We start from the raw sequence: 24,304 nt of genomic DNA, 5'->3' as shown, positions 1-24,304 counted from the left end.
AAAGAAGTTTAGTTTAAGCATATTCTATGCAGGAGCCATTTTGAGCAGCTTAGTGTTCCTGTAAGTAAAAGGAGTCTTTATACTTTGAACCATTACTGTGTGCATAAAATGTAAAATTCCAGGTGTCATTTTTGCTGCTAGAGATTAGGCATTGCTGAATTTGAACCTTCAACAGTTTTTTGCTTTGCTGTATCCACATGCCCTAGATAAAAGTAAAGCACTATTTACTTAAACCATAAGCTGACTAGTGACCACACGCAGGGTTCTGTTAATGATTTACACATCCAGGAAGCCCTCAGATATATGCACATTGGCATTATAAAGCAAAATTTGCAATAAATTCTGCAGCCATGAGGTAATAAAGAAAGCATTTTCTTTGACTCTGTGAGTCTACGGAAGCACCTGTTTCCTGCAAAAAAAAAAAAATCCTGTGCTCAGTTACAAAATATTTGTCTGCCTGGTCTCACCAATCTGAGCTGCTTTATAGGAAAGCAAGCAGCCCTGCTCCACCACAGGATAATGTGCACCAAAGTGTTAAGAATGAGAAGAAACCACCAACTCGTCTTGGTTATCCCAATGCCCTGTTGGCTAAAGCAGACCATGTAGACAAACACAATTCTGAAAGCAAAACAGCAGATCAAATTAAGGAAGCTATGGGGGAAAACAACAAGAAAAGACATGTAGAAGGGAGATGCAGATAAAAAAAGTATACTTGACATGAACTGAGGTTGATTGTAGCTTAAAAAATGACATGAAAAAGTAAATCTCAGCAGCAGGGAATTCTGTGCTGTAGATGCAAATTTTAGTCCTTCACAAAGAAATGAAGACTGCTGCCTAAGGCATAGAGCTGAAAAACGTTCTGTCTAAAAAATTACTTGTAGAGGTAATAATTGTTGCAGTTTTTAAAGTTTCAAAATATTTGCTTTAGGTTTTATGTAACCAATATGGGATTAGGTCACAAATACAGAGATCCATTCAGCTTAATCTATTTTTTCTCAAAAAAATCACTGGAGATTATGCAGAGGAATAATATCTCAGTGCAGAAGCTCTTTCAGCTCTACATCTAGTTGTTTGCCAATCTAGTTGTTTGCCAAACAGGTGAACCATGGAACTACATAAAACACCTATGAACAAACACACTTGACTTTTCATAACATGTTTCATTTTTATTGCCATGACACGTGAAATTTCAAGCATTCTTTTTTCCTATGGAAAGCTGGAATACAGAAGATAGGAACAAAAAACATGGGCAAGCTGCTAAGAGAAAAGAGGTTGCTTTTAAATAAAGGTGGCATCATAGGAGAGAAAGTACTCAAGACACTGAATGCCACACCTTCCTAAAATCCTTGGAAATACCAGGATCCTATTAATCTGGTTTATTAACCTGTAAATAAGGCATGAGCTAGGACTCACCCAATATGTGTGTATTGATATGTACATACATATGGAATGTATGATTCTAGACATTCCAGGTCATTATTTTAAGAGTTATCATCTTCTATTCTGCTTGAATATGCTGATACTCTCAATAATGAGACTACCAGGAAAAATATGGATCTTGCATAAAATATTATTAAGATTACTGTGATGCAAGATCAGGATATCTGATCTCAGATGAAGATATATTTATCTATATACATACATAGACAGATAACTGAGCTTCAATTAAAATAACAACTACTTCCTAGAACACCTACTTCATCATATATAATGATGAAACAAAGAGCTTTTGTTGCTGATAAAGCATATCTTACACAGTCCTGAAGAGGAAGATGTATTAATTAGGTTTGTTTCCACTTGTCCAAAAATTTCATCGACTTTAGATCCCAAATATTGATTTTATTCCACTGTGTTACAGGTTGTACATGTGGGAGGAAAAGCTGCAGCAAAGGCAGGGAACAGAGGCTCAGCAGGTGGGTACAGGCACAGATTAAGTCCCTCCTGCAGCTCCTGCTGTTAATGCTATCTGAGAGAAGGAGGTGTCCAGCTTGTGAGGCAGCTGGGGCTCTGAAAGAGCTGCAGGAAACTAGTGCATGAGGGGGAGATTTGTGCTCTATCATTGTTACACTTTTACATATGGTTGGATTTGGTGATGCTGGAGGTCTTTCCCAGGCTCAGGGATTCTGTGATTCTGTCATAGATGTCCCAGTGTTTGATCTCCAGATGTCAAGGGCATGATAAGAAATTACTTTGGATCAGGAGCACTCCTAAGTAATGAACATATTTTGCAACTTGGGAAAGAAGAGCTGTACTGTTGGTATGAGCTAGCCATGTTTTCAGCATGCTAAACAGAGCCAGTCTTTCTAGACACTCCAGGTCATTATTTAAAAAGTCATACTCTTCTATTCTGCTTGATTATACTGATACGTAATAATGAGACTACCAGGAAAAATATGGATCTTATCTAAACTACTTATAATTAAGATTGGTGTGATGCAAGATCAGTATATCTGATCTTAGATTAACATTTGAAGGAAAAAATAATTTTGATAAGGCTTGGCTTAAATACACATCTTTAAAATAATATTTTTTTTGAGAGAACAACAGCTATTTATTAATAGTATATCTAAACAGTGAATAACATTTATTTCCTGGTTCTGTATTAAAACTAAAAATTCTACTCTTATCCACTCCCTTTGCAATTAAGCCAGATATTACAACCCCATGTGACAAAAGAAGCACTGGATTTGAAGTACTCTTTCACAAGAAGAGTGGGCACACCAACTGGAGCTCAGACACACTTCTAACAATGACACTGCAAGAAGCTGTAAGACTATGTATATAACCTGCAAAAGTGTCTGCAGCAACTAGTGCTGCAAAAACCAGGGTTACAGACAATGAAAAATGGCAACCCTAAATGGAATAGGAAAAAGAATTGCGGGGAATCTATACAGTGAACACATATATTCAATTTCTTCAGCAACTCTATTAATTGCAGATTTACTCCTTCCATGACATTGCCAGAATCCACTCTTAGTGGTGAACACCAAATTCAGTACTAAAATTTTCCATGAATCCAGAAAAAGATCACCAGCTTTGAATCATAATATAAAATTATTTCCAAAACAGATGACATTGGTGTCTTCATTTTTTCCCCTGTATAGTTCAAAGCCTTCATCTGATTTATTTCTGTTTTAATTCAATCTTTCAGTGTCTGTGAATGAAAGCCCATAATTTTTCCATTGAAAGGATACAGAAATTACACTGATGGTTGGCAACCACATGCAATTAAGTCAGCTAAACTTTGTAATTATCACATGAAGAATCAGCAATAATGAACTTTGTTTTTAATTCCTTAACATTACTATGTTGCAGAAAAAAAATTCATATGCATCCCTCTTTTGTTAATTACCCTTTCTCTAATCATTATCTTATCTCTAACAATGGTCAGTAATAAAAATATGGCAAGCAGTCATCTAAGTTAAATATTGAGTTATTTTATCTTCTATATCAATCCCATGGATACAATAATCTCTTCTGTTCTGCATTGTCCATATTCAGTATATACAGACAAATCTCACTGGATTGATCATTAGCAGAAGGTACACATCTGATAACTGACACTGTAGTTTTCTGCTTCATTGGGCAAAATAAAAAGACCCCACAAAAGTAAAATTAACAGTTTTCAATGAAACAGAATGCTTGAAAACCACACACTATTAAAGAAAAACAAAATTATAGTCTGATAGAAGATCAAGGATAGCCTCCTGATCTCACTGCCACTTATGCCAACATTGATTGGAATGATTCTAGCATAATAAGTAGCAATACATCTTCAAACAAGAGCAAAATATGTGATGCAAAAAAATGCTTCACAAATTATGAAAGAAACCATGTGAAAACTGCACACATAATAACACATTCAATATCATCCTTGAAAACAAAACTGTTAAGTATTTGCTAATTAGAATGGCATTTCAAGCAAGATTTTAAGCTAACAAAGGTCTTTTCAAGTCATCAACCTCTTTCTCATGCTGAAGAATGGTAACTCACAAGAATTAACTATGGAGCAATTATTTGTGTAATGGTTTACCAAGGGAACAACAGCTTCAACACTTTTCTTTCAAGATTGGCCACACTTTGAATAATTGCCATAGCAGTCTCGCATTTACTTGACAAATAAACTGAACAATTCATGCCAGTCCAAATTATCAGTAGTTTGTTTCCACATATTGATTTAATGTTAGGGTTCCTATTTCTTTATTTGTGTTTACAGATATTCTATATCATAGCACCTGTGGTCTAGGATCAAATTGCAGCTCCAATTCCATTTTTCTCTAATGCTATAGCTGTCTTCTACTGTGGCCCTGTGGGTCTGTAAACACACTATAGCCATTGGTGACAACAGGCAGCACACTGTCCTTTCTTTCCAAGTCTGCAACACTGAGGCTTCTCAGGCTCACTTAGAAATTTTCTTGGTCTACCTGCATGTTTTGCATGGCTTGTTTAGGTGAAAAAATATTTTTTTAAAATGCATTTAAGTTTTTTGTTCTCTTTTTCTGTATAACTATAATTTTACATAGAATAGTAACATGTAATTACTTGATATGATGAAGTATTTGATAATGGCACGGTGACCCAATCTAGAAGAATAAAAGCCTGGTCTGATGCATGAATAAGGACAGAGAATAAGGACAGAAAGTGCAAAGCAAAGTCAGGTATGAAAAGGAATTACAAGAAATGAGGGGCAAACTGACCCCATCCAAGGTGTGTAAACTGCTTACCAACAGCCTGTTAATGAATCCCCATAATGAACTTAGCAAAATCAAAGTAACAAAGAACAATATCCAAAATACATAAACCCAAATGTAAATTTTAAATCATCAGACCAACGAGTAAATAGCAAGGTGCAGAAGATTAGCAAACATAGAAAACTGGCTCCAAGTTCAGGCTAGGGAAGGAAATGAAGAAAGCAATAACCTATTCCTCCTAGTGGAGGTCACAGCAAGTGACCACAGCATCAATATTCACTTCTTTGAAAGATCTGAAGTACTGATTTGTCTGCTGCATTGCTCCCCTTCACCTCTGCTTGAGGCAGACCTGATCATGCCATCATAGTGTACACAGGAGGAGAAAGCCCATGGCAAACACAGTGACATCATGTAACTGAGTGCTTCAGGTATAGGACAGAGACTCACAGGTCATCACAAAGAACTTCTGGCTCTTGGGCTTTATTTGCCTGCCTTTGAAGCATGATATATTGCATGTATATAGAACTGCTGTAGGTACATGCTGAAAAGAGGAGGCGAGGGATATTTGCAAGATTTATATATGGAGCTTAGCATACAGATTCAGTTCTAAACCTATTCAATGTAATGCTTTCTCGTGCACACATTCTTCTCTGGAATTGCTTATATAGTCAATTATCTGTTTCAGCATTCATTTCTAATAGTGTTCATAATGTGTAAGACACCCTTTAGAAACAAGACATTTGCTGGTCTGGACTACTGACTAATGCATGGTTTAGCTTGATGTTGCTACAGCAACTAAAAAGATGAAATTACATGTCATATATCATTTACACATTACTTAGAACATACAGCTTTCTAAAAGCCATTAACCAGACAGAGGTGCTGGGATGGAGAAGACAAGGATATTTTAAAGCATTACTTTTAAAGCAATACTTTCCATTGTTCTGAAGGACTAGGAAAGTAAATCAAAGTAATAAACAGCACAAATAAGAGTGAAGAATTTGAAAATAAAAGAGCCTTCATGTTTAACAGGATACCAGCATTTCTCAGGGTTCAGTTGCCAGGAAAAAACATTTCTAGATCACGGACAAACATTAGACTTTCTACTTCAGATTTCTGAGTGAGTGTTTGTGGACTACATCACAATATGTAGATATTTTTGCAGACCATGTGTTGCCCATAGGAAAAGAGCTACTCTCTGAATGAAAGCTTGAGAGAATTTAAAAATGGGGCTTGGTCTTCCTCCAGTGGACCTCCTTAGCAAACACATGAGTGTTCTTTAAAGTAGTCTTGGTCCTCCAGGACAAGCTAATTACCTCTCATCCTCCCTGCAGAGACACAAACTACTATGAAAATGAAACCAATATGTGTTTGTGTGGTGCTAGTGGTGGTGATGGATAAATTTAGCAGACAAATTGGGACAATTCTAATTGGCAAATTTATGATTTAGTGAAGCTATTTATGCACTGAGTTTGAAAGTGATCTTGAAAACATGCAGTTTGTAATGTCACTGCGAATAGAAAGTACCCATGATTGGGTTAAAATCTTAGATTCACCAAATGGGTGCACATTTTGGATAAAAAAGTGAACAAAACATCTGGGAATGAGTCTGGGGATATTTTCCAGACCACAGCAGGAAGATTAATGACCTAAGTCTGTCAGGCTAAAATGGAAGCCTACTGAGGGACTGGATAAGGTTTTGATTTAAGAAAAAAGGAGAAGAAAGAAAAGCAGTAAAACAATCTATAGAGTGGATAGGCCTGCTGCTCATTGTCAAAAAGGGCGTAATTCTTTGCTTATGTATAAACACTAGAGAGTTTCATAATTATGTAAAAATGGAACATTTTGTACTGCCAACAAGAGAAGAAATTCTGTAAGCAATGGAGGATGCCCGGTCCTTTTCTGCATCTGAATTACCAGAGGGTTTCTGGCACTCATATTTAGAAGAGAGGCAAGTTTCTGCATGTTCAACACACTCCCTGAGAGCACCAAGCAGTAAAAGCTCTTGAGTGCCCAATGCTAACTATACTTTCCACAGCATCCTGCTGCACAATGCAGAGAATATGCTGCAATATGTCATTTTGGGGCTGGAGACAAAGACAGCATGAATCCAGCTGGACTACAGCACCTGCCTTGCTTTATTTAAGACAATCGTGCAGATAGGTTCAAGTTTTGAAAATGTCATCTACTATGCGGACATCAGTGCCTACAGTCCATTAATGGAGTGGATAAAAGTGCAAAACTAAAATAAAGAGACTACGAGTGTAACGAATGTCGGTACAGGGACAAAGGGAAGAGGAGTGGAGGGAAAGAACTGTAGTTAAAAGTCCTTGAGCCTATAACTGTGCATGAATTCTTCAACATAATGTGACGGAGAATACAAGAAGGTCTGTAAATACCTCTCCAGCAGGCAGAGGCAAAGCTTCTATTCACTCAGCTGCTGGTATCCTTTTACTGTGTTTCAAATAAATCTTCCACAGACACAACTCATCCAGGTTTGTAATTCGAAAACAGTGAGGTAAAATTACCAGCTAAATCCATCCAGCTGGGACACTCCTTCCTCCTCCTGGCAAGGCATATTAACACTACTGAGCTTATTGGCTCCTACCCATTCTTTGCCTCACAGACAAAGAAGTCCCCTTACCTCTGGAACCATCAGTCTGACAAACTTTAGCCAACCGTGAAAAGAAGCAGAGCTGCAGGGAGTCTGTTTCATTATCACCTAATACAGAGGACATAGACTCGAGACAGAGATAGATTATAGCTCTGGAAGGACGCTTAAGGATGCTTCACACCCTTAAGGATGCCACAAAGGATGGGGCACCCTCCTGAGTCAGTGGTTCCGAGCACCTGATCAGTGCTAGCTAGCACTATGCCTAGTCATGCTCTTACAGTGAAATCTCCACTGCAAGGCTTCCTGAATGTGTTTTGAGTCACTGTGGAAAAACACGTGTGCTAGCAAGCAGACACATGCAAAGCTGTCAGAGATGCTCTGGCCAAGAGGAGGAGGCTGATTAGAACAACAAGGACTGGCAGCTTTGCCCCATGCTTTCTCCAAGGAATTATTTCAGATGGATGCAGTATCATGCCATCTTTTCTTGTAAGGCATTCCACACTGCAAGCACAAACTCTTCAAACAGTTCTATTTCATACTGCCTGGGATAGTGAGTCCTAGCTTTCAGTCTGTGCATCACAAGCTGCATTAAAGGCGGGCCAGCAAGCTCCTGTAGAAGGCAGGGAAGCACCAATTGTTTATGCTAGAAAAAGCAGAGGAAGATGCAGGATAGTAGAACTGGACTTAGCATACCATAAGGACTGAAAAGGGGAAATATGGATGTCATTGTTGTATCTCTAATGACTTGCCAGCTATTATAGAAGCTGCTCATTTGGTCTTGACAGAGAAAAAAAAAACCAAACAAAACAATAATAGGAAAAGTCTGGGCAGCAATAAAAAAAGCAGAAAAAAGAAAATTATTAAAAAAACTCCAAACCCTGCTGCCACAAGCTATTTGAGTAAAATCTCGTTCAGATACAGCCAAATGTCCTGTATGCCCCATTAGACTGCATCTTTGGCAGAGAATTTTCTCTCATACAGAAATGAAGTTTATCTAAGCATTATCATCAAATCCAAGGAAGCCCTCTTGTTTATCATAAAAAGACTGAAATCAAACCAATGAAAAAAAACCTTTTTAAAAAATGAGAAGGGTGAGCTTGGTTTGTTGCCAAACAGCCAGACATCTACACCTATGCTCCTCTTCAACAAGAGAGGAGGCAAAATTAAAAAACTGGTGAGTTGAGAAAAAGAGAGGGAAATCACCCACCAATTACCATTTCACGCACAATAGATTAAACATTAATTTAAATTAATATTAATTTAATTTAATATAATTTAATTTATTTATTGCCAATTTCATAAATTCGGATGATGAGAAGAAACAAAGACAAAATTAAAATAATACCTTCTTTCTTATATCTTTTTCCCCAGCCTCAACATCAGTCCTTCATTTGTGGAGTCCTTTACTCCCCCGCACTAAGTTGGACCGTGGGGAATTGGGGAATGGGGAGTTGTGGTCAATACACAGTAGTTAATCTCTGCTATTCTCCCTTGCTGTGCTCCTCCCTGCACTGCTGCCCTGCTAGGGCTGCAGTCCCAAGGCTGTCCCGGCTCCTGCAGGAAGAGCCCAGCTGTGCCAGCGCAGGTCTCTGCTCTGCGGGATCTGCCCCAACACGGCCTCTCCCACGGGATGCAAAAGAGCACCTGCCCTGATGCCCAGAGCACCTCCTCCTGCTTCTCGTGTGCTGGTGCTCACACTGCTGTTTTCTCGTGGTTTTTTCCATTACTCCTCGGGCTGCCATGCGATGTTTTACCCTCTCTTGGATTTGCTTTCACAGAGGTGCTACCAGCTTGGCTGATGGGCTCAGCGGTGTCTGAGGTGGGTCTGCTGTGGAGCCAGCTGTGCTTGGCACAGGACAGTCCCCGACCTTTTCTCACAGAGGCCACTCCTGACGCTGACACTTTGACACCTACATCCATTATGTCCTCTGGCTTTTGGGATGTGAAGGCTGTAAAGCCTGTTCTTGCTATCTGGCTCTCTTTTCTGTCTGTAGCTATGAAAATATGGGTAGAAAGAGGAAAAAAAATTGCAAGGCGTGAAGAGGGCAGATTTAGAGTCTGAAGACCAAGTGAAAGACAAGGCAAGAACAGTCATGGTGCTGCAAAACTTAAGCACAACATTTTCCTCATAGGCTCCTGTATTGTAAACAAAGTCAGATTCAGGCTTGGCAGAAGCTTAGATGTGGGCCAGGAGACAAAAACATCCAGGGCCACTGCACTTTACTGTCCTTTCACAGACTGCAAAGCATTCAGATAATTTCCAATATCTTATCCAGGCTTGTATCAAGTTGATTTTATGGATAATATCAGTAGACCTTAAATGATCTGACAGTGCAACCAGGTAACTGGTAAGAAGCTGTCATCACAGTATGGAGTCATTCCATATGAGAGCAGAGCTGAGCACAGGCAGTAAGAACAAGGTCAGGACATTCGTTTCTTGGCTCTAAACATCTGCATGGGAATAAGCTAACATCACAGCCTATGGGAAGACTCTGAAGCCCTGAAATATGTAGATCTCACTGCTTCACGGAGTATATGACAAAGCTGAACTAACTGTTCAGAGTAGCTGGTAAGTTACCAGAGTATGATGCAATGTTGTCAGGACTTCTCCAGAGACCTGCTATAGTTACATGTTCCTTAACAAAACCTCTGGCCCAGCTGGTAATATTGCCTCTGTGGAAAGAGGAGTGATATTAGGACAGCAATGATCACAGAAATGTGGAGTTAGTGGATGAACTTGAGCACAATTGCTACATGAAAAGTTACAGGATCAGAGCTTGCCAAAGGTAAAATAGCTCCAAACCTTTAATTAGTACCTTGTGGTCAAATGATGCTGACTGACTTCTGGGTCAGTAGGAACACCCAGTCTAAAAAGGCAGAATAGCTAATTCAGAATCTATGAAATAAGACTGAGAAGGACCTTTCACATCCCCAAATTAATAATCCATTACTAATAAGCACCTGAAAAATAATGTGGTCTATCTGCAGATACTATTAAGCTCACAAAAACAGTGTGCTCAAGCATAAGAGGAGACTGAATTCAAGGAAATGTTCTTTCCTTGAATTAAGTCTTTCCATGGCTTTCCATGGCTTCAGCTTTTCCTCTTAAGCACTGAGACAGCATCTGCATGCTCTGAAAGCAATGGTTCTTGGATTGCCTCATCCAAAAAAGTCCATTTATACATGCTCTTTCTCTAAGCCCCATCATTCCCTGAGAGCTAGTGAGGGCCTCAGCTTCTTTCAGATGACTCTTCAGGACCTGAAACTGTTCCAGAGAGAACACCTTCTGACAACTACACACTCCCCTTTCCTTAATCCAAAAAAGGTTTTTTTCTTTAGTGCTTTTTTTTTTTTTTTTTTTTTTTTTATTTAATTCCAAGACCTGACTACACAAGTGTGTCATTCTGGAAGAATCTTTGAGGTGCATTGTTATAGAGAAAGCACAACCCTCAAACACTTTGTTGAAAGATGTTAAGACACTTGGTTCTTCTCACAGGTCCTTTAAAGCTTGATGAATGCACACAGTAAATTCACAAAAGCCAATTTGTAATAATTGCACTTCATGGACAGAAGTATATGCAGTTTTCATAAAGTCATTACATTCTTCTCAGATCATTTTCAGCAGTCCTCTATGCATCACCCTCTTTTCCTGACCCAATGAAATTTAAAACTGGAACAACTCATACTTACACACATAAAAGAGAACAGCTGCCGACATGGCTGCTGCTCATAAATTATCCTGTTCCAACCCTCTGCCATGGGCAGGGTCACCTTCCACCAGACCAGGTTACTCAAAGCCTCATCCAACATGACCTTGAACACTGCCCAGGATGGGGCATCCACAGCCTCTCTGGGCAACCTTTGCCAGTGTTTCACTGTCCTCACAGTAATTTCTTCCCGTATGTAATCTCTCAGTTGGAAGCCGTTCTTCTTCATTGTGCCACTCTAAACCCTCCCTCTCAAGTTTTCTTATAGCCCCTTTTCTTTTCTCCCAGCTGAAAAACTGCAACTCTTTCAGCTTGTCTTCATAAGAGTGGATCTCCACCCCCATAAGCATTTTGTGTCTCTCCTCTGGGCTGGCTCCAGCAGGTCCCTGTCCCTCCTGTGCAGGGACCCCAGCTCTGGCTGCAGTGCTCCAGGTGGGTCTCACAGAGCAGAGCAGAGGGGCAGAATCCCCTCCCTGCCCTGCTGCCCACGGGGCTCTGGATGCAGCCCAGGACACGTTTGGCTCTCTGGGCTGTGAGTGCCATGGCTGGGGCATGTCCAGCCTCTCACCCACAGCACCCCCAAGTCCTGCTGGGGCTGTTCATGCCCAGCCTGTGTTTGTGCTTGGCATTTCCCCAATCCAGGTGCCCTTGGCCTTGTTGAACTTCATGAGGTTCTCACAGGCCCATCTCTCCAGCCTGTCCAGCCCCTCTGGATGTCTCCCTTCCCTCCAGAGTGGCGACCACCCTACACAGCTCAGTGCCATCAGTGAACTTGCTGAGGGTGCCCTTGATCCCCCTGTCCCTGCCACCAGCAGAGATGTTGAGCAGTGCTGGTCCCAGCACTGACCCCTGAGGGACACCACTTGGCACTGGTCTCCATTTGGGTATTGAGCTGTTGATCCTGCCAGCTCCTTATCCAGTGAATGGTCCATCCTCCAAATCCGTGTCTCTGCAGTTCAGAGACAAGGATGTTGACGGGAACATCTCCAGGTAGAGGATGTTGTGCCAGTCACTCTTCCCCTATCCAACAGCATTATAGCCCCATTGTAGAAGGCCACAAAATTTGTCTGGTGTGATTTGTCCTTACTGAAGCCTCGCTGTCTTTCACAAATCCCCTCTGTATTTTCCAGCTTCCAGGAGGATCAGCTCCATGATCTTTCTGGACACTGAGGTGAGACTGGCCAGCCTATAGCTTCCAGGCTCTTCCCTTTTTCACTGCTTCGGGTTATGTTTCTCTTTTTTTTACAGTCAGTAGGAGCTTTACTGAACTGCCACTGTTTCTCAAATGTGGTGGTTAATGGCTTAGACATTTCATCTGCCAGTTCACTCAGGACCCACACACACATCTCATCAGGCCCCATGGACCTGTTCACCTTCAGGTTCCTCAGATCCCTTCAACCTGATCTTCTCCTATGGCAGATGTTTCTTCATTCTCCCTGTCCCTGTCTTTGCCTTTTGTAACCCGGGTAGTGTGGCTGGAACACTTGTTCATGACTCAGGCAATAAAAGGTGGGGAGTACCATGCTAAGGTCATGTAAAATCTGATTGTCAGTTTAGAGGAACAATCTAGATGCAGCAATCAACAGGTATTTGCAATTGGTTTAGAAAGGATAGTTAAAGATTATGAAAGATGCTTTGATCTTAACTGACAAAAGCAAAGTCAAAGACTTTGTACTTCAAAGTGAGAAGTTATTTCAACACTATAGAATGGGATAAGTTAAGATAGACAATGAGAGATGATGATCAAAACCCTTTGATTCTTACTTATATGAGGGGGAAGAGGGACAAAGAGAAAATTCCAGAAAAACACTTAGAGATTTGTACACTCCTAATTAGAGGTATTCCTATGGAAATGGAGGTTGACATCTTCACCACATTCAGGAGGTCTTCTAAATATAAGTCTTACAAGAATCTTACAAAACCCAGAATATAAAAAGTTACCTATGCTCATATATTCAAATCTCATGCACAGGGACAATGAATTTGAAGTAAGTACATTTTCATCCTTAGAAGCAGTACAAAAAAGTGGGTATGTTTTAAATTTCATTTAAAATGTCCAATAGACTTAAATCAGCCACTACCAATCTAGTCTCACAGCTCTACCTCTAGCAGTTGACATAATGTTAAACTGGATCTGAGTGAGAAGGGAATTATTTTGAACTACATATATTTACATATTAATTCTTATATAAGATTTAATATGAGACCATAGTTTTTAAACTTAAAATAAATATATAACCTCCAAAATAAGTCTTCCTTAGAGATAGATTTTTATTTTATTCCCATTTAGCAGAAAAAATAGGTGTTTTCTGACTGTAGTGAAGAAGGATTAATCAATCTATACATGTAGACTGAAAAGAATGACTCAAGTACAACCTTTTTGTTCTCCCATCACTATCTAGCCTTGGCTGACTTGCAGGATATTGGAACAGAATGTTGTTCTGGAATCAATCGTACTGACTCAGGAAGGCAGGCAGCATGAAGGAAGAATTACATCAGGGATATTCTCTGGGATAAGACTTCGTCAAGGCAGCTGATGGAGAGTCACATAATTATTTACTAAGTGACAACAGTGGGATTTTAAAACTTTGCCCTTTTTTTAATGAGAACCAAATACAGTTTTAATATGTTAAAGCAAAATAAATATTAGAAAATCTACTGTAAAAAAATAAGTCAACAGAGAGCTCTGATCACCCAAAGACATTTCTAAAGACCAAGTATACTATTTCAATTTACTTAAGAGAATAATTCCACTATGTTATGATGACAAGTACATTCTTTTGAAAGGCCAGAACATTTTAAATGTAAGCTGGCTTTAGACCACATTTTCTTTAAATATCACTGTGAATTATTCATCGTTCATTAACCATGCCATTGTCATGTATGTGCTAATTGAGTGAAAGATAAAACCAGAATTTTTCAAATTTATTTCAATTTATGAGTTTGTGAGAGACTGAAACTGTTAATGGCTAAAATATTGCTAAAATCATTGAAGGACTTTCGCCCACTATTGCAAACTGCAAAGCAGGTGCTGTTCATCTGCAACCACTGAAGCCCACCCTTCCCCAAATACACCTACTAACTGGAACTTGGACTTGAGATAAGATAAAGGGGGTATACTATTATCCAGGCAGCCCAGGTCTGAGGAGAAGAATGTGTCCACAACTGATAGTGGAAGAGAGACTGGGATTCTGATGGTTGCTGATGTGCAGAGTGACCAACCGGTGCAGAGGGCAGTACAGCCCACCTCAGGCTACACCTGGGATTGAATGAGACACAGGAAGGCAAACCTCTGAGGTGAGCCCTGTCTCTTTGTCCTTACTAGAGGGAACTCAACGGTGATAACTCCCCTGCCAGAAAGTGGAGGACTGCAGCCTGAAGGCATTAATCTGTGCTGATGGGCCATGATGGACTCAGCTGTGTGACATCATAGGTGCTCTGACATCTTAGAAGGGATCAAAGGCTTCCAGAGTGTCCCCTGATCCACATTACATCACTCTGTGTAAAACCTCCTCACCCCAGAGAAGGTACTGGGCATTCTCACCTGAACCTAAGCCCATATAAACCCAGCAGATTTTGTGTTCTGTGTTTCTTTCTTGGGATTACTCCCATCACCCAACAAATTCAGGCTGCAAACATCACTTTGGCAAGACTCTGACCAACAGATGTGGAAATTCCAACAACCAAGACTCGTCATGAGGCCAGGTGGTGAGATCTTCTACTCTTATCCTTTCCTTTTCTTTCTTTTCCATATATGTTTCTTAAGTGATATTTTATGCTTTTACATTATTATATTACTATAGGTAGTAATAAACAAAAGGCTACATCCCTACCTTCAATTGCAACCAGATTGTTCTAAAATAAACCTTACATATGTAAATTTACAAACACCAATCATTCCCTCTGATCTGCCCCAAGGGATCTATTAATATGAGCCTAGGTTACTCTCCTTTGTGGGGATGGGTCATAAAAGTTTTCTCTTGTTTTATACATGCAGATTTTTTAAAAGGTTTTATTAATCTGGAGGAGAACCACAGTCCCTTATAAACTCCTGTAAATACTGTGGTGTTTTTTATGGCTAGTTAAAAGGTGGTTTTTATCCCTGGTGAAAGGGATATCCTGGACTCTATGGTCTATCTTTCCCACTCTCGGCAGATTCATAGCAGATAAAAAGACTGCCCACAATAGACAGCTGGTCTATGGGAATTTGCTATTAACTGTGTGTGGAAGGAGCTACCATAGAAGATGTTGGGATTAAATTCAACTGTAGGTGACTATTTTTCTCCAAACTCACCATCCTCTTGTTTCTGAAGAAAGCAATCACTGTTTAGAGTTACTATACTATTTGCTTCTCTACACTATGGAGAAAAGTCAGACACTGTAGGTAGTGGAGAATAAAATGCACTGCAGTCTCTGTCCCCTGACCCATCAAAACTTCTCTTACTACACTGCAGCTAAAACATGATCTTTGAAAGCTTCCAGAGTTCTGAGCACTCCCTTTCTACTTTCCCCATAGCTGGGGTGTTGGATGCCTGAACTCAGGCTCAGCCTCAGTAATGGGGTAAGGCCCCAGATTTGAAAACAGCCCTTCCAGAAAGGTCTGCCAACAAGTGTCCAGGGCTGGGCTCTCCCATTTTTCCCTGCAGTGGTTTATAAACCAAGGCCTCATTCTGGCCCCACCTGAGCTGTACTGCAGCCATGCCTGTGCTGGGCCAGGTACCCCACTAATCTGGACCCTGACCCTTCACCCTGAGCTCTTGGCTTGGTCCCTGACATGCCTCATTTCTGTGGATTGTCTGTCTGTCCAGACTCATGGCTGCACCTGGCTTATTTGGGCACTGTGGGCTGTGCCCCGACAAAAATTATGAACACAGATATCTCTGACACTGTGACAAACTTTTGTCTCCATCTAGTTCCTTGACGGGCAGCACATTTTCTGTTTGAGACTACAGCTGGGGCATCTCAACCATGTGGAAGCCTGGATCAGTGAAGTGGGAGTCTCACTTCCCTCACATGCCTTGCTCCTGGACATGTGCTCCTGCTTCTCCATATGCCAGCTGAGATCCACACTTGGCAAAGGTCTTCTGTCAGGCTAACAAGTTAAATCAGCTTCATAAGTGGTACAGTGAGCACCAAAGAGGGTGCAAAAGTGCTCATAGGTAGGTAGGACTACAGGAGTGGAAGGAGGAGTGGGTGTACAGCACCTCCCCTTTTACAGAAGCATTTGCTTGCTGCACTCAGCCACAGTGTCAAACCCAGCCAGTTGTATGACTGACACTCTAAATTCAAACTGTGCATTTCTCTGAGGGTTTATGAATGGGAAGCAGCAGAGAGTACGGAAAAAGTTCCTCAGCTTCTTGAACAGAAATATAAATATATTTGTTCTCACCAGGCCGCCTACTTAAATAAGCCACTAGCTTTGGTAGCTTGTTAAGGCAAAAGAAAAGTCTACACAGAAAAGCAAGGGAAAACACACAGATTAATTCTGTACTTGCCATCAGAAGGTTATGTCCAGCAACATTCTAGCAAGCAGGTCCTTACTACACACAGAGGGTACTCTGGAAGATAAATGCCCCAATAATCATTGTTCCCTCCTCCTCTCCTTTCCCTTAGTTTTATTTCCAAGCAGACAACGTGGTATAGAATATCTCTTTGGTTCAGCTGTAATGTCTGTCCGGAACTGTAATGTCTCCCAAGCTCTTGGCCATGCCCAGAGTACTGGCCCATGGAGGGGGAATATTGGAAACACAGCCTGGATGCTGTGCCAGGCTGCCTGGTGGTAGCCAAAACACCAGTGTGTCACCAGCACCTTTCCAGCCACCAGTACAGAGAACACCACCCTGAGGGCTGCTCTGGGAAAGTCACCCAACCCAACCCTTCCTGAACTTGCCAATGCCAAAAAAATGAACGGCCCTCTGCAGAAGCCAGGCAAGCTGCGTCCCACTGAACTATAGGATATTGTTATGTTGGATGATTAATGCTTATACAGTTTTCTTTATTGGAAAAGACTATTAAACAAGGGATCCAAGAGTTCTGTGGGAAGCATGTAAAACCCAGAAGTGTTTATGTAATCACTACTCCTCCTTGAGTGTACACTGCAGATTTCCACAGTTTTGGACAAGGTCAGGAATGTTACTGGATACCCGATTTAAAAAAGTGGGGAAAGAAATTAAAAGAATGATATGGAAAGCCTATCTCCTTGTACAGATCTGGGCTATAGAAACATATACAACATTCCCTCTTCATAACCTTCTATTTATTTTGGCAGTTAGACAAGCACATTCTCTAAGCAAAGCTCCCAAAACAGTTAGCAGGGTTTAACACAGGGAAGAAAAGCAGTAGTGCATAGAAAGGAAAATGCAAGTTCAAGACAATCTCCCCACTTATCAGTGTGATAACCTGTACTGACCTGAGCAAGAGGTTGACGAAACAGGGCTTTAGAAACCCAGTAAAGTTATCACTAACATGGGTGATAGTGACAATGAAGAGGCATTTGAAAGGTGTGATTATACTCCTGTGCCTTTCCCCTTTCCTCACTTTTTATCCCAAGGACTTCCCCCTCACTTGCACACGTTGGTAAATGCAGTCAAGAAAGAATCAGGAACACTGGCCAGACCTGTCCTGCAGGTGTTGCCCAGACACTGTAGCAGCAGGCAGTGCTTGAGGGCATCACAGCCTCCCCAGTTGCCATAAAGTATTTTCTTCTCACAACAGGCAGCACCTTAGCTTCACAAAGTCATAGTTCAGCCTTTCATATTCTTCCCTGGTACGTCAAAGGCACTAGAGGGAGAAAATCTAATACTTCTGCGTACAAGAATCAGCTCTGACCACTGCCTAGACCTGCAATGAAAGTATGTGCTAAAAAACCCAAAATAATAGCTGAACCACACAATTCCAAAGAGCTGACTCTGGCATCACCATTCAGTCTTCTAAAAAATTTTTTGAGTTAAGGTAGATCTGTAATATCTGTGATTTGTCACCCACAGACTACTCTATAGATCTACCCTCAGAGAGACAACAACTGGGAGCAGTTGTTGGACAAAACCAGCCAAATCAGCCAAACCACCTGCTATTATGAATAATCATACAGCATACACCTCTTAAGTAGCTACTCAAGATTATTTTTAAAGTAGCTACTTCTTTGGCACTGACTGTGTTGTTATTGGAAAGTGATCTGATCTCTAATTGCTTTAAGGGAAAAGAGTAATCTTCCAATTTCCTCCTAAAGTTTATTCTCTGTTTTATATCTGCCTGTTTATGGTTCAGATTAGAGTACTACATTTTCATTTCTTCTACATCCTTTGTGTTACAGTCTCCAACTGGCCTTCCTTGTGCAGTCCACAATGAGTTATGGAGAGATACAATGCTCCCTTCACAGATGGCAGACAATTGGATGGATGGGGCTTTGGTATCCCTGCCCGTGGTACAGAAATTAGAGCCTGGTGATTTTAAAAGGTCCTTTCCCTTTTTTTTGCTAGGCTAAAAAGATTATTTTTGTGAAACTGTCTTGTAAGAAAAACTACTACAATAGTAAGAATATAAGTTTTCTTTGCACCTGATCAAATTTTAATCCATGTTCCTTGAATGAAAACAAGTAGAACTTCAAAAATTACTTTGATGTCTTCACCAGAACTTTGAATAACCTCATTTTCACTCCTCTAATACCACTAGAAATAATTCAGCTACATCAGGCCAACAATCCTAGACTTGTGCTTGTCAAAGTAATTTGTCTGTGTTTCCAGCTAATGAGCTGCTGGCTGAAACAGTAATTTCTGTTATTAGTACAATCTCAGTCATTGATTTAAACAAGAATTAAAGATTCAGATTCAGAACTCATCCTGAGGAATTTTAGAGCTAACCCTCTTCTACACAAGAGATTTCCTTTCATTGCTAGTGTTATCATGTACTGAGATACAGTCCTACAAATTATTTTCTAAATCCCACTTCCTAATCTTGTAGTTTCCTATCTGTAAAGAAAAGGTGTTTTACTGAAGCTGGATAAGATTTACTGCACTTCTACATAGACAGGTATCAGCCCATCTAGCCCAAATAGCTTCAACATTTCATTCTGCTCAGAGCTGTTTTGAAGTTCCCCATATATTCTAAATTATTCTAGTCAATACAAAGCTGTCTGCATAATTTTCTTCCAACATCTCCCTTAATACAGATTTTATATACACAACATTCTTGAGTCATATTGTAATATCTGAGAAAATACTTTATGATTACATGCTCTGTTTTCTTACACCACTTCCAAACAATTATGTTATGGAGACTCCCCATTACCCAACATTAGCAGATGACTTGGGAGCTCACCAAATTATCTGTGGAAAGAACTCTCGTGCAAAAACCCTGAAAAAACAAACTCCAAGTGATTTATAATTGTGCAAACCAATTCTGGAGAAAATTTAAACATCTACTGAAATCTGTGTGCATTTATGAAATGAAAAACAATGTTGAAACCTGACTCAGTGTTGCTGTGTGTTAGCAATTTGCGGCCTGTTCTAAGATCTGTAGGCAGTATATTTTGTATTAGCAGCCTGGATTTCTGTCACTGTGGCTAAAACACTCTTGGTTTTGTGGTTCTCAGATCTGGTATTGTCTTATAAAACCTGGCTTTAGCCCAATCTATTAATCATTTCAGCTCCGTCAAAAATCTTCTGCAACTTTAAAAGCAAATGTTTAGGTTTTATTTTTTTTTTAACTGAAATATCTGATTTCTCAAATATAATTTCAAGTTATATACTCGGGTTTGTTTCTTCTGTTCAAGGAACAAAATTCTCACAAAATCCATAAAGTTATATGCATTTACATCAAAATGAAAATGCCAAGCAAATACACAGTGCTTTTTTGATAACAGATTATTGTGAAAAAAAAGGTTTTTGTCTGGTGATATTAGTTTATAAAGAAATACAAAGTTTTCAGAGGGCCTTTCAGGTTTTGCTTGTTGAACTTCATTACATAAACCTGAGGAAAACAGTTAAAAAGAAACTGCCTATATATGTGAATTTAGTACTGTGCTCATGTGAAAGAAAAAAACAAACAATAAAATAGCAAAATAGCACCCAGTTCAAAGCCACCGGAAGTTTTACTATATTGAGTAAAATTTAGTTGCAAATAATTTTTAAGTGGACTTGATCCTAAATCTGCTTCTTAACAAAATCTGAAGTGCTTTTGCAAGAGTTTCCATTTAAGTATTTCCTTTCAACTCTGAGTTTTTTTTCATTAAACACAAAACAAAGTGGACATCTAACATCTAGGTTGTTTATTTTAATACTTTATTAATGTACTGCCTCGCAGTTTAACTTTAAACACTGGACATTAATTTTCTTGGGATAATGTTGCATTTAAAACTCAGTTCCAAGATTACATAAATTTTTGGTAAGAGAATGATACAGAAATATTTTGTAACTCTAGGCTAATATGAATTTTATGTCAGCAGTAGTTTGCCCACAGCTTAAGCTTCTGGTGGGGTACTCACAGTTGGGCTCTATCCAACAACTCCACATACCCTAGTCCCTATTATGTAAGCAAATCCCAAGTTATTGGCAGTCACAGAGTCCAAGGACAAAAAGACAAAATCAGAACATGCAGTACCATTTGCACATTTGAGGCTAATACATTTCATGCACTTAATCAAGTAACTCAAGATAATATGTTTCATCCAGAGAAAGGGCAGAAGTAACTGATTTTACCACGGTCTGTTCTCAGGCAGTCTCCACTGATTTCAGAAACCCTCTTTGGCTCCAAACCTCCTGGCTGAAGTGCAGTGTTGTGGCTCTCCCCCTGTCAATGGGCACAGAGAATATGCCATGTTAGTTGTCAACCCATGCCCTGCTTCTCCCCATGGCTGCCTACCAGACAGTCCTTGCCATCAACCCTGATAACTCATCTGGGGGGAGAATAATGCTCAGGACTGAAAGGGTGCTGCTATCCTTGAAGCTGCTCCTTGTCTCAGCAGCTCTGAGTCAGCGACAGTCTCATCTTTGTAAACATTATTTTCATTACTCACTGCTTGCTACCTGCTGGTTTGTACCTAACCAGGCTTTATGTCCTGTACAAAGGGCTCTAAGCCACGGTGTGACTCAAACTACCACACATGATTACCTCCTTCCCACCTTCATTTACCTTCATGACAATTGTTGGTCAGTTAACTCTGTGTGATTTCGTTTTTTCTTTCATCTTCAAGATTCAACCAGGCAGAAGCAAATTCTGTCAAAGAAGCCAGTATTGGTCTCTCCAGAGATCTTTTGAGAACACCTCAAAGAAACCCTATAGTCTTTGGAGATTTAGTGTGTATTTTTCTGAATTTACCATCATGAATGTTACTCAATGCTTCAAGAACTGTTACAAACAGATCATGCTTTGAGATTTAAAGTGGTCCCTATAGCTTAAGAGGAGCTTTAGTATTCTTTTCCAATTTGGTTTTGTTATGGCTTAACAAAATCAAATTAAGAAATAACAGATGTAATCTAAATTTCAGCTATTCTGCATTAGATCCTGTAACATATTCTGATCCAGAAAAGCCTGATTCTGCCAAAAAAAAAAAAAAAAAAAGTTGGCTCATCTGTATTCTTACACTGAATTCAAAAGAACTACACCTACCCCTAATGCTTCTGCCTGCTAGATCATGTCCAATTTTTCTGGGAGCTGAGAGGATTAGAGAATGTAATACAGAAACAACAGTGTATATTTGAAACCACTCAAGGACATGGGCAAGATGAAACTTTACTAGTACTGAGCCTCCTTAAAAGTTTGTGAAAAAACATTTTTTTCTACTAAAAAAGTCTTGGATATATTTAAATTAAGAAGAAAATTAGTTATTTCTTATAAAAATATCCAGTGAAAAATTTTAAGAGCACCTAAAAGTCTTAAGGATAGAAAGGGTTTTCATTTTATTTTTTTCTGAAACTAAAACAACAGGGTCAGCACTCAGAGGTAACCATGATATATCTTTTTTCAACAATGCAGAACAATGCAGTTGTTTACATATACATTCTTCTCATCAAATATATTTTTGAATTCTAATCAATTGTAAAAGTGTCACGGTATTTTTAAGCTTTACAGATTTAAGATTATGTATGTTAATAGTTTTCTAGTAGAACTCATACTTGTAAATTATTGTAAAATATTCTAGGGGATCTCTATATTGAACTTTGACTGGACTTTTGAACAAACTACACTTTCCCTGCATCTGCAATGCCATTTTTTGCTGGCATGATGGTTTACTGTATCGTGTACTTTGCTAGTGGCATTCTTAATGTACAGCCTGTGTATCTGTGTGTAACTTGTTTTACTCTTCTTGACTGTAAAATTGACATCGAGAAACACAGCATATGTATTTTTAACTCTTCTTTTTTATGCAACCCGGAAGAGAGCTTCAGGGCAAGTCATGCCATTTGATTTCAGCCGATGCATTACAGGGTAAGATATCTGCTTTGTAAAATGCCCCAGAGTGCTTGCGTTAACAGATTCCCTGGAAAAAAAAAAAAAAAAACAACAAAAACCCAAAAAAAACAAAAACAAAAACAAAAACAAAAACAAAAACAAAAACCAAAAAAAAAAAAAAAACAAAAAACAGCCAACCAAAAAAAACAAAAAGCAAGCCCAAAACCCCAAAACATGACCAACTTCTGTAGGCGAATCCCTTGGGCTCAGCTGGGGACCAAGGCAAGACGGGGAAACAAAGGGAGCGGAGCCCGGGCGCGGCGATGCTGCCGGCGCTGTGCTCGCTGCAGCCCCGGGACACGCTCCTGCGGCACCGGGCCCGGCCCTGCGCCCCGGGATCGGGAACAGCCCGCACGCTGCTCCGAGCTGAGCAGCCCCGCGCTCACACTGCCCAGCCCGGGCCCGGCCCTGCGCCCCGGGATCGGGAACAGCCCGCACGCTGCTCCGAGCTGAGCAGCCCCGCGCTCACACTGCCCAGCCCGGGCCCGGCCCTGCGCCCCGGGATCGGGAACAGCCCGCACGCTGCTCCGAGCTGAGCAGCCCCGCGCTCACACTGCCCAGCCCGGGGCGCTCGCACGGCCGCACGCCGGGGTAAACCTGGGAGGCTTCCCCGGGGGAAAGCGGCCGAGCTCAGGAGACCAGAGGGAGTTTTTAATGCACCAGTGCTTTATCAAACCTGGTGAAACTGCTCTTAGCATGGCACTGATTTACTAAAATGACTCTCGCTTCAGCTTCACCCACAGTACTGCCAATAGTAGGAGGATGTGAGCTGCAAGGAAAAGTAAATAACTAACTCATTAAAATTATGCAGCTGAAATAAAGAAATGAATAAATGGTAACAAACTCCTTAATTTGTTGATTTAGCCTCTTTTAATTTTTCCCATGAGGCAGCTAATAGGGGAGTTAATGAGCGGCCATTCATCAGTCATTGGACACTGCTCCACATTCAAGAGACTGATTAAATAATATAGGTGCTTATTTAATTCTGGCAGCACAACAGGATTGAGATTATTAGTTAGGAAAGAGATCAGACATTTTGAGCAAAGGAGAGGCCATCATTCTAGTTATACCAGTCTGAAGGTATTCTCATAAAACCTAATATAATATTATTTTTTTTCCTTACTTGGATTAGAACAGAGGAAAACACCTAAAGCATGGTATGAGATATGAACCAAAATAGGGCACAGGATTTCAACACACAAAATTACTCCAGCTCTAAAACAGCAGGGGGTCACAGCTAATGGATATCCACTTTCAAAAGACACTTCTCTCTACAGACAGTGACCATTAGAATAAGCTTCAACCTACTCATAAATTACAGATGTCAACTCCTGGGGAAAAGAAAAAAAATCTGCTGGGGAAAATTTTCTTCTAGTCTTTTTTGGTGATGCTGAACTGTTAAGTCAGTTTATAAGGTCCAGCTCTTTGACTAGTTTCAGCAGTCCTGACCAATAAACTCCAGGTAGTTCCACTTCTCTTAACATCATTTCCAGTACTCCCATTAATCTGCAATGAATCAGTTCAAGGAACTAAAACAAATCACTCTTCTTTTTTGTAGAGCTAATTATTTTTGCTGGTTTATTAATCTCCTTGAAGAAATCAGATGAATATCAATCAAAAAACAAGGGAGGAAGTGGAAATGGTTTGAACACTTAGGCAATAACACTTAACTCAAATCTGTTTAAAGTACTTTGTTTCAGACAAACACCAAGGATAATACCCTGTGAAGTTTTGGTTTGGCTCTGAGGATGTAGCTAAAGGTAAAATGTTAAAGCCAATGAAAGATTATATTTTTACTGTCTGCTATCAAAATACTATTAAAATATGTCTGTTCAAGTAGAAAA

The 24,304-nt window shown here is 40.1% G+C and overlaps 1 protein-coding gene across 2 annotated transcripts in view; it reads right to left on the bottom strand.

Moving 5' to 3' along the window:
• PRLR (prolactin receptor) overlaps positions 1–24,304 on the bottom strand; it is a 150,601-nt gene that overhangs the window by 44,091 nt on the left and 82,206 nt on the right. For both annotated transcript variants that reach the window (XM_056513313.1, XM_056513314.1), the window contains one exon: positions 20,708–20,798. The gene's annotated coding sequence lies outside the window, so the exon portion shown is untranslated. The remainder of the gene's footprint in view (positions 1–20,707; positions 20,799–24,304) is intronic.

This window comes from Oenanthe melanoleuca, chromosome Z, assembly GCF_029582105.1.
Source record: "Oenanthe melanoleuca isolate GR-GAL-2019-014 chromosome Z, OMel1.0, whole genome shotgun sequence".
Taxonomy (NCBI): domain Eukaryota; kingdom Metazoa; phylum Chordata; class Aves; order Passeriformes; family Muscicapidae; genus Oenanthe; species Oenanthe melanoleuca.
Note: the sequence above shows the minus strand (reverse complement) of the source record. Positions and strands in the feature narration are given on the sequence as shown.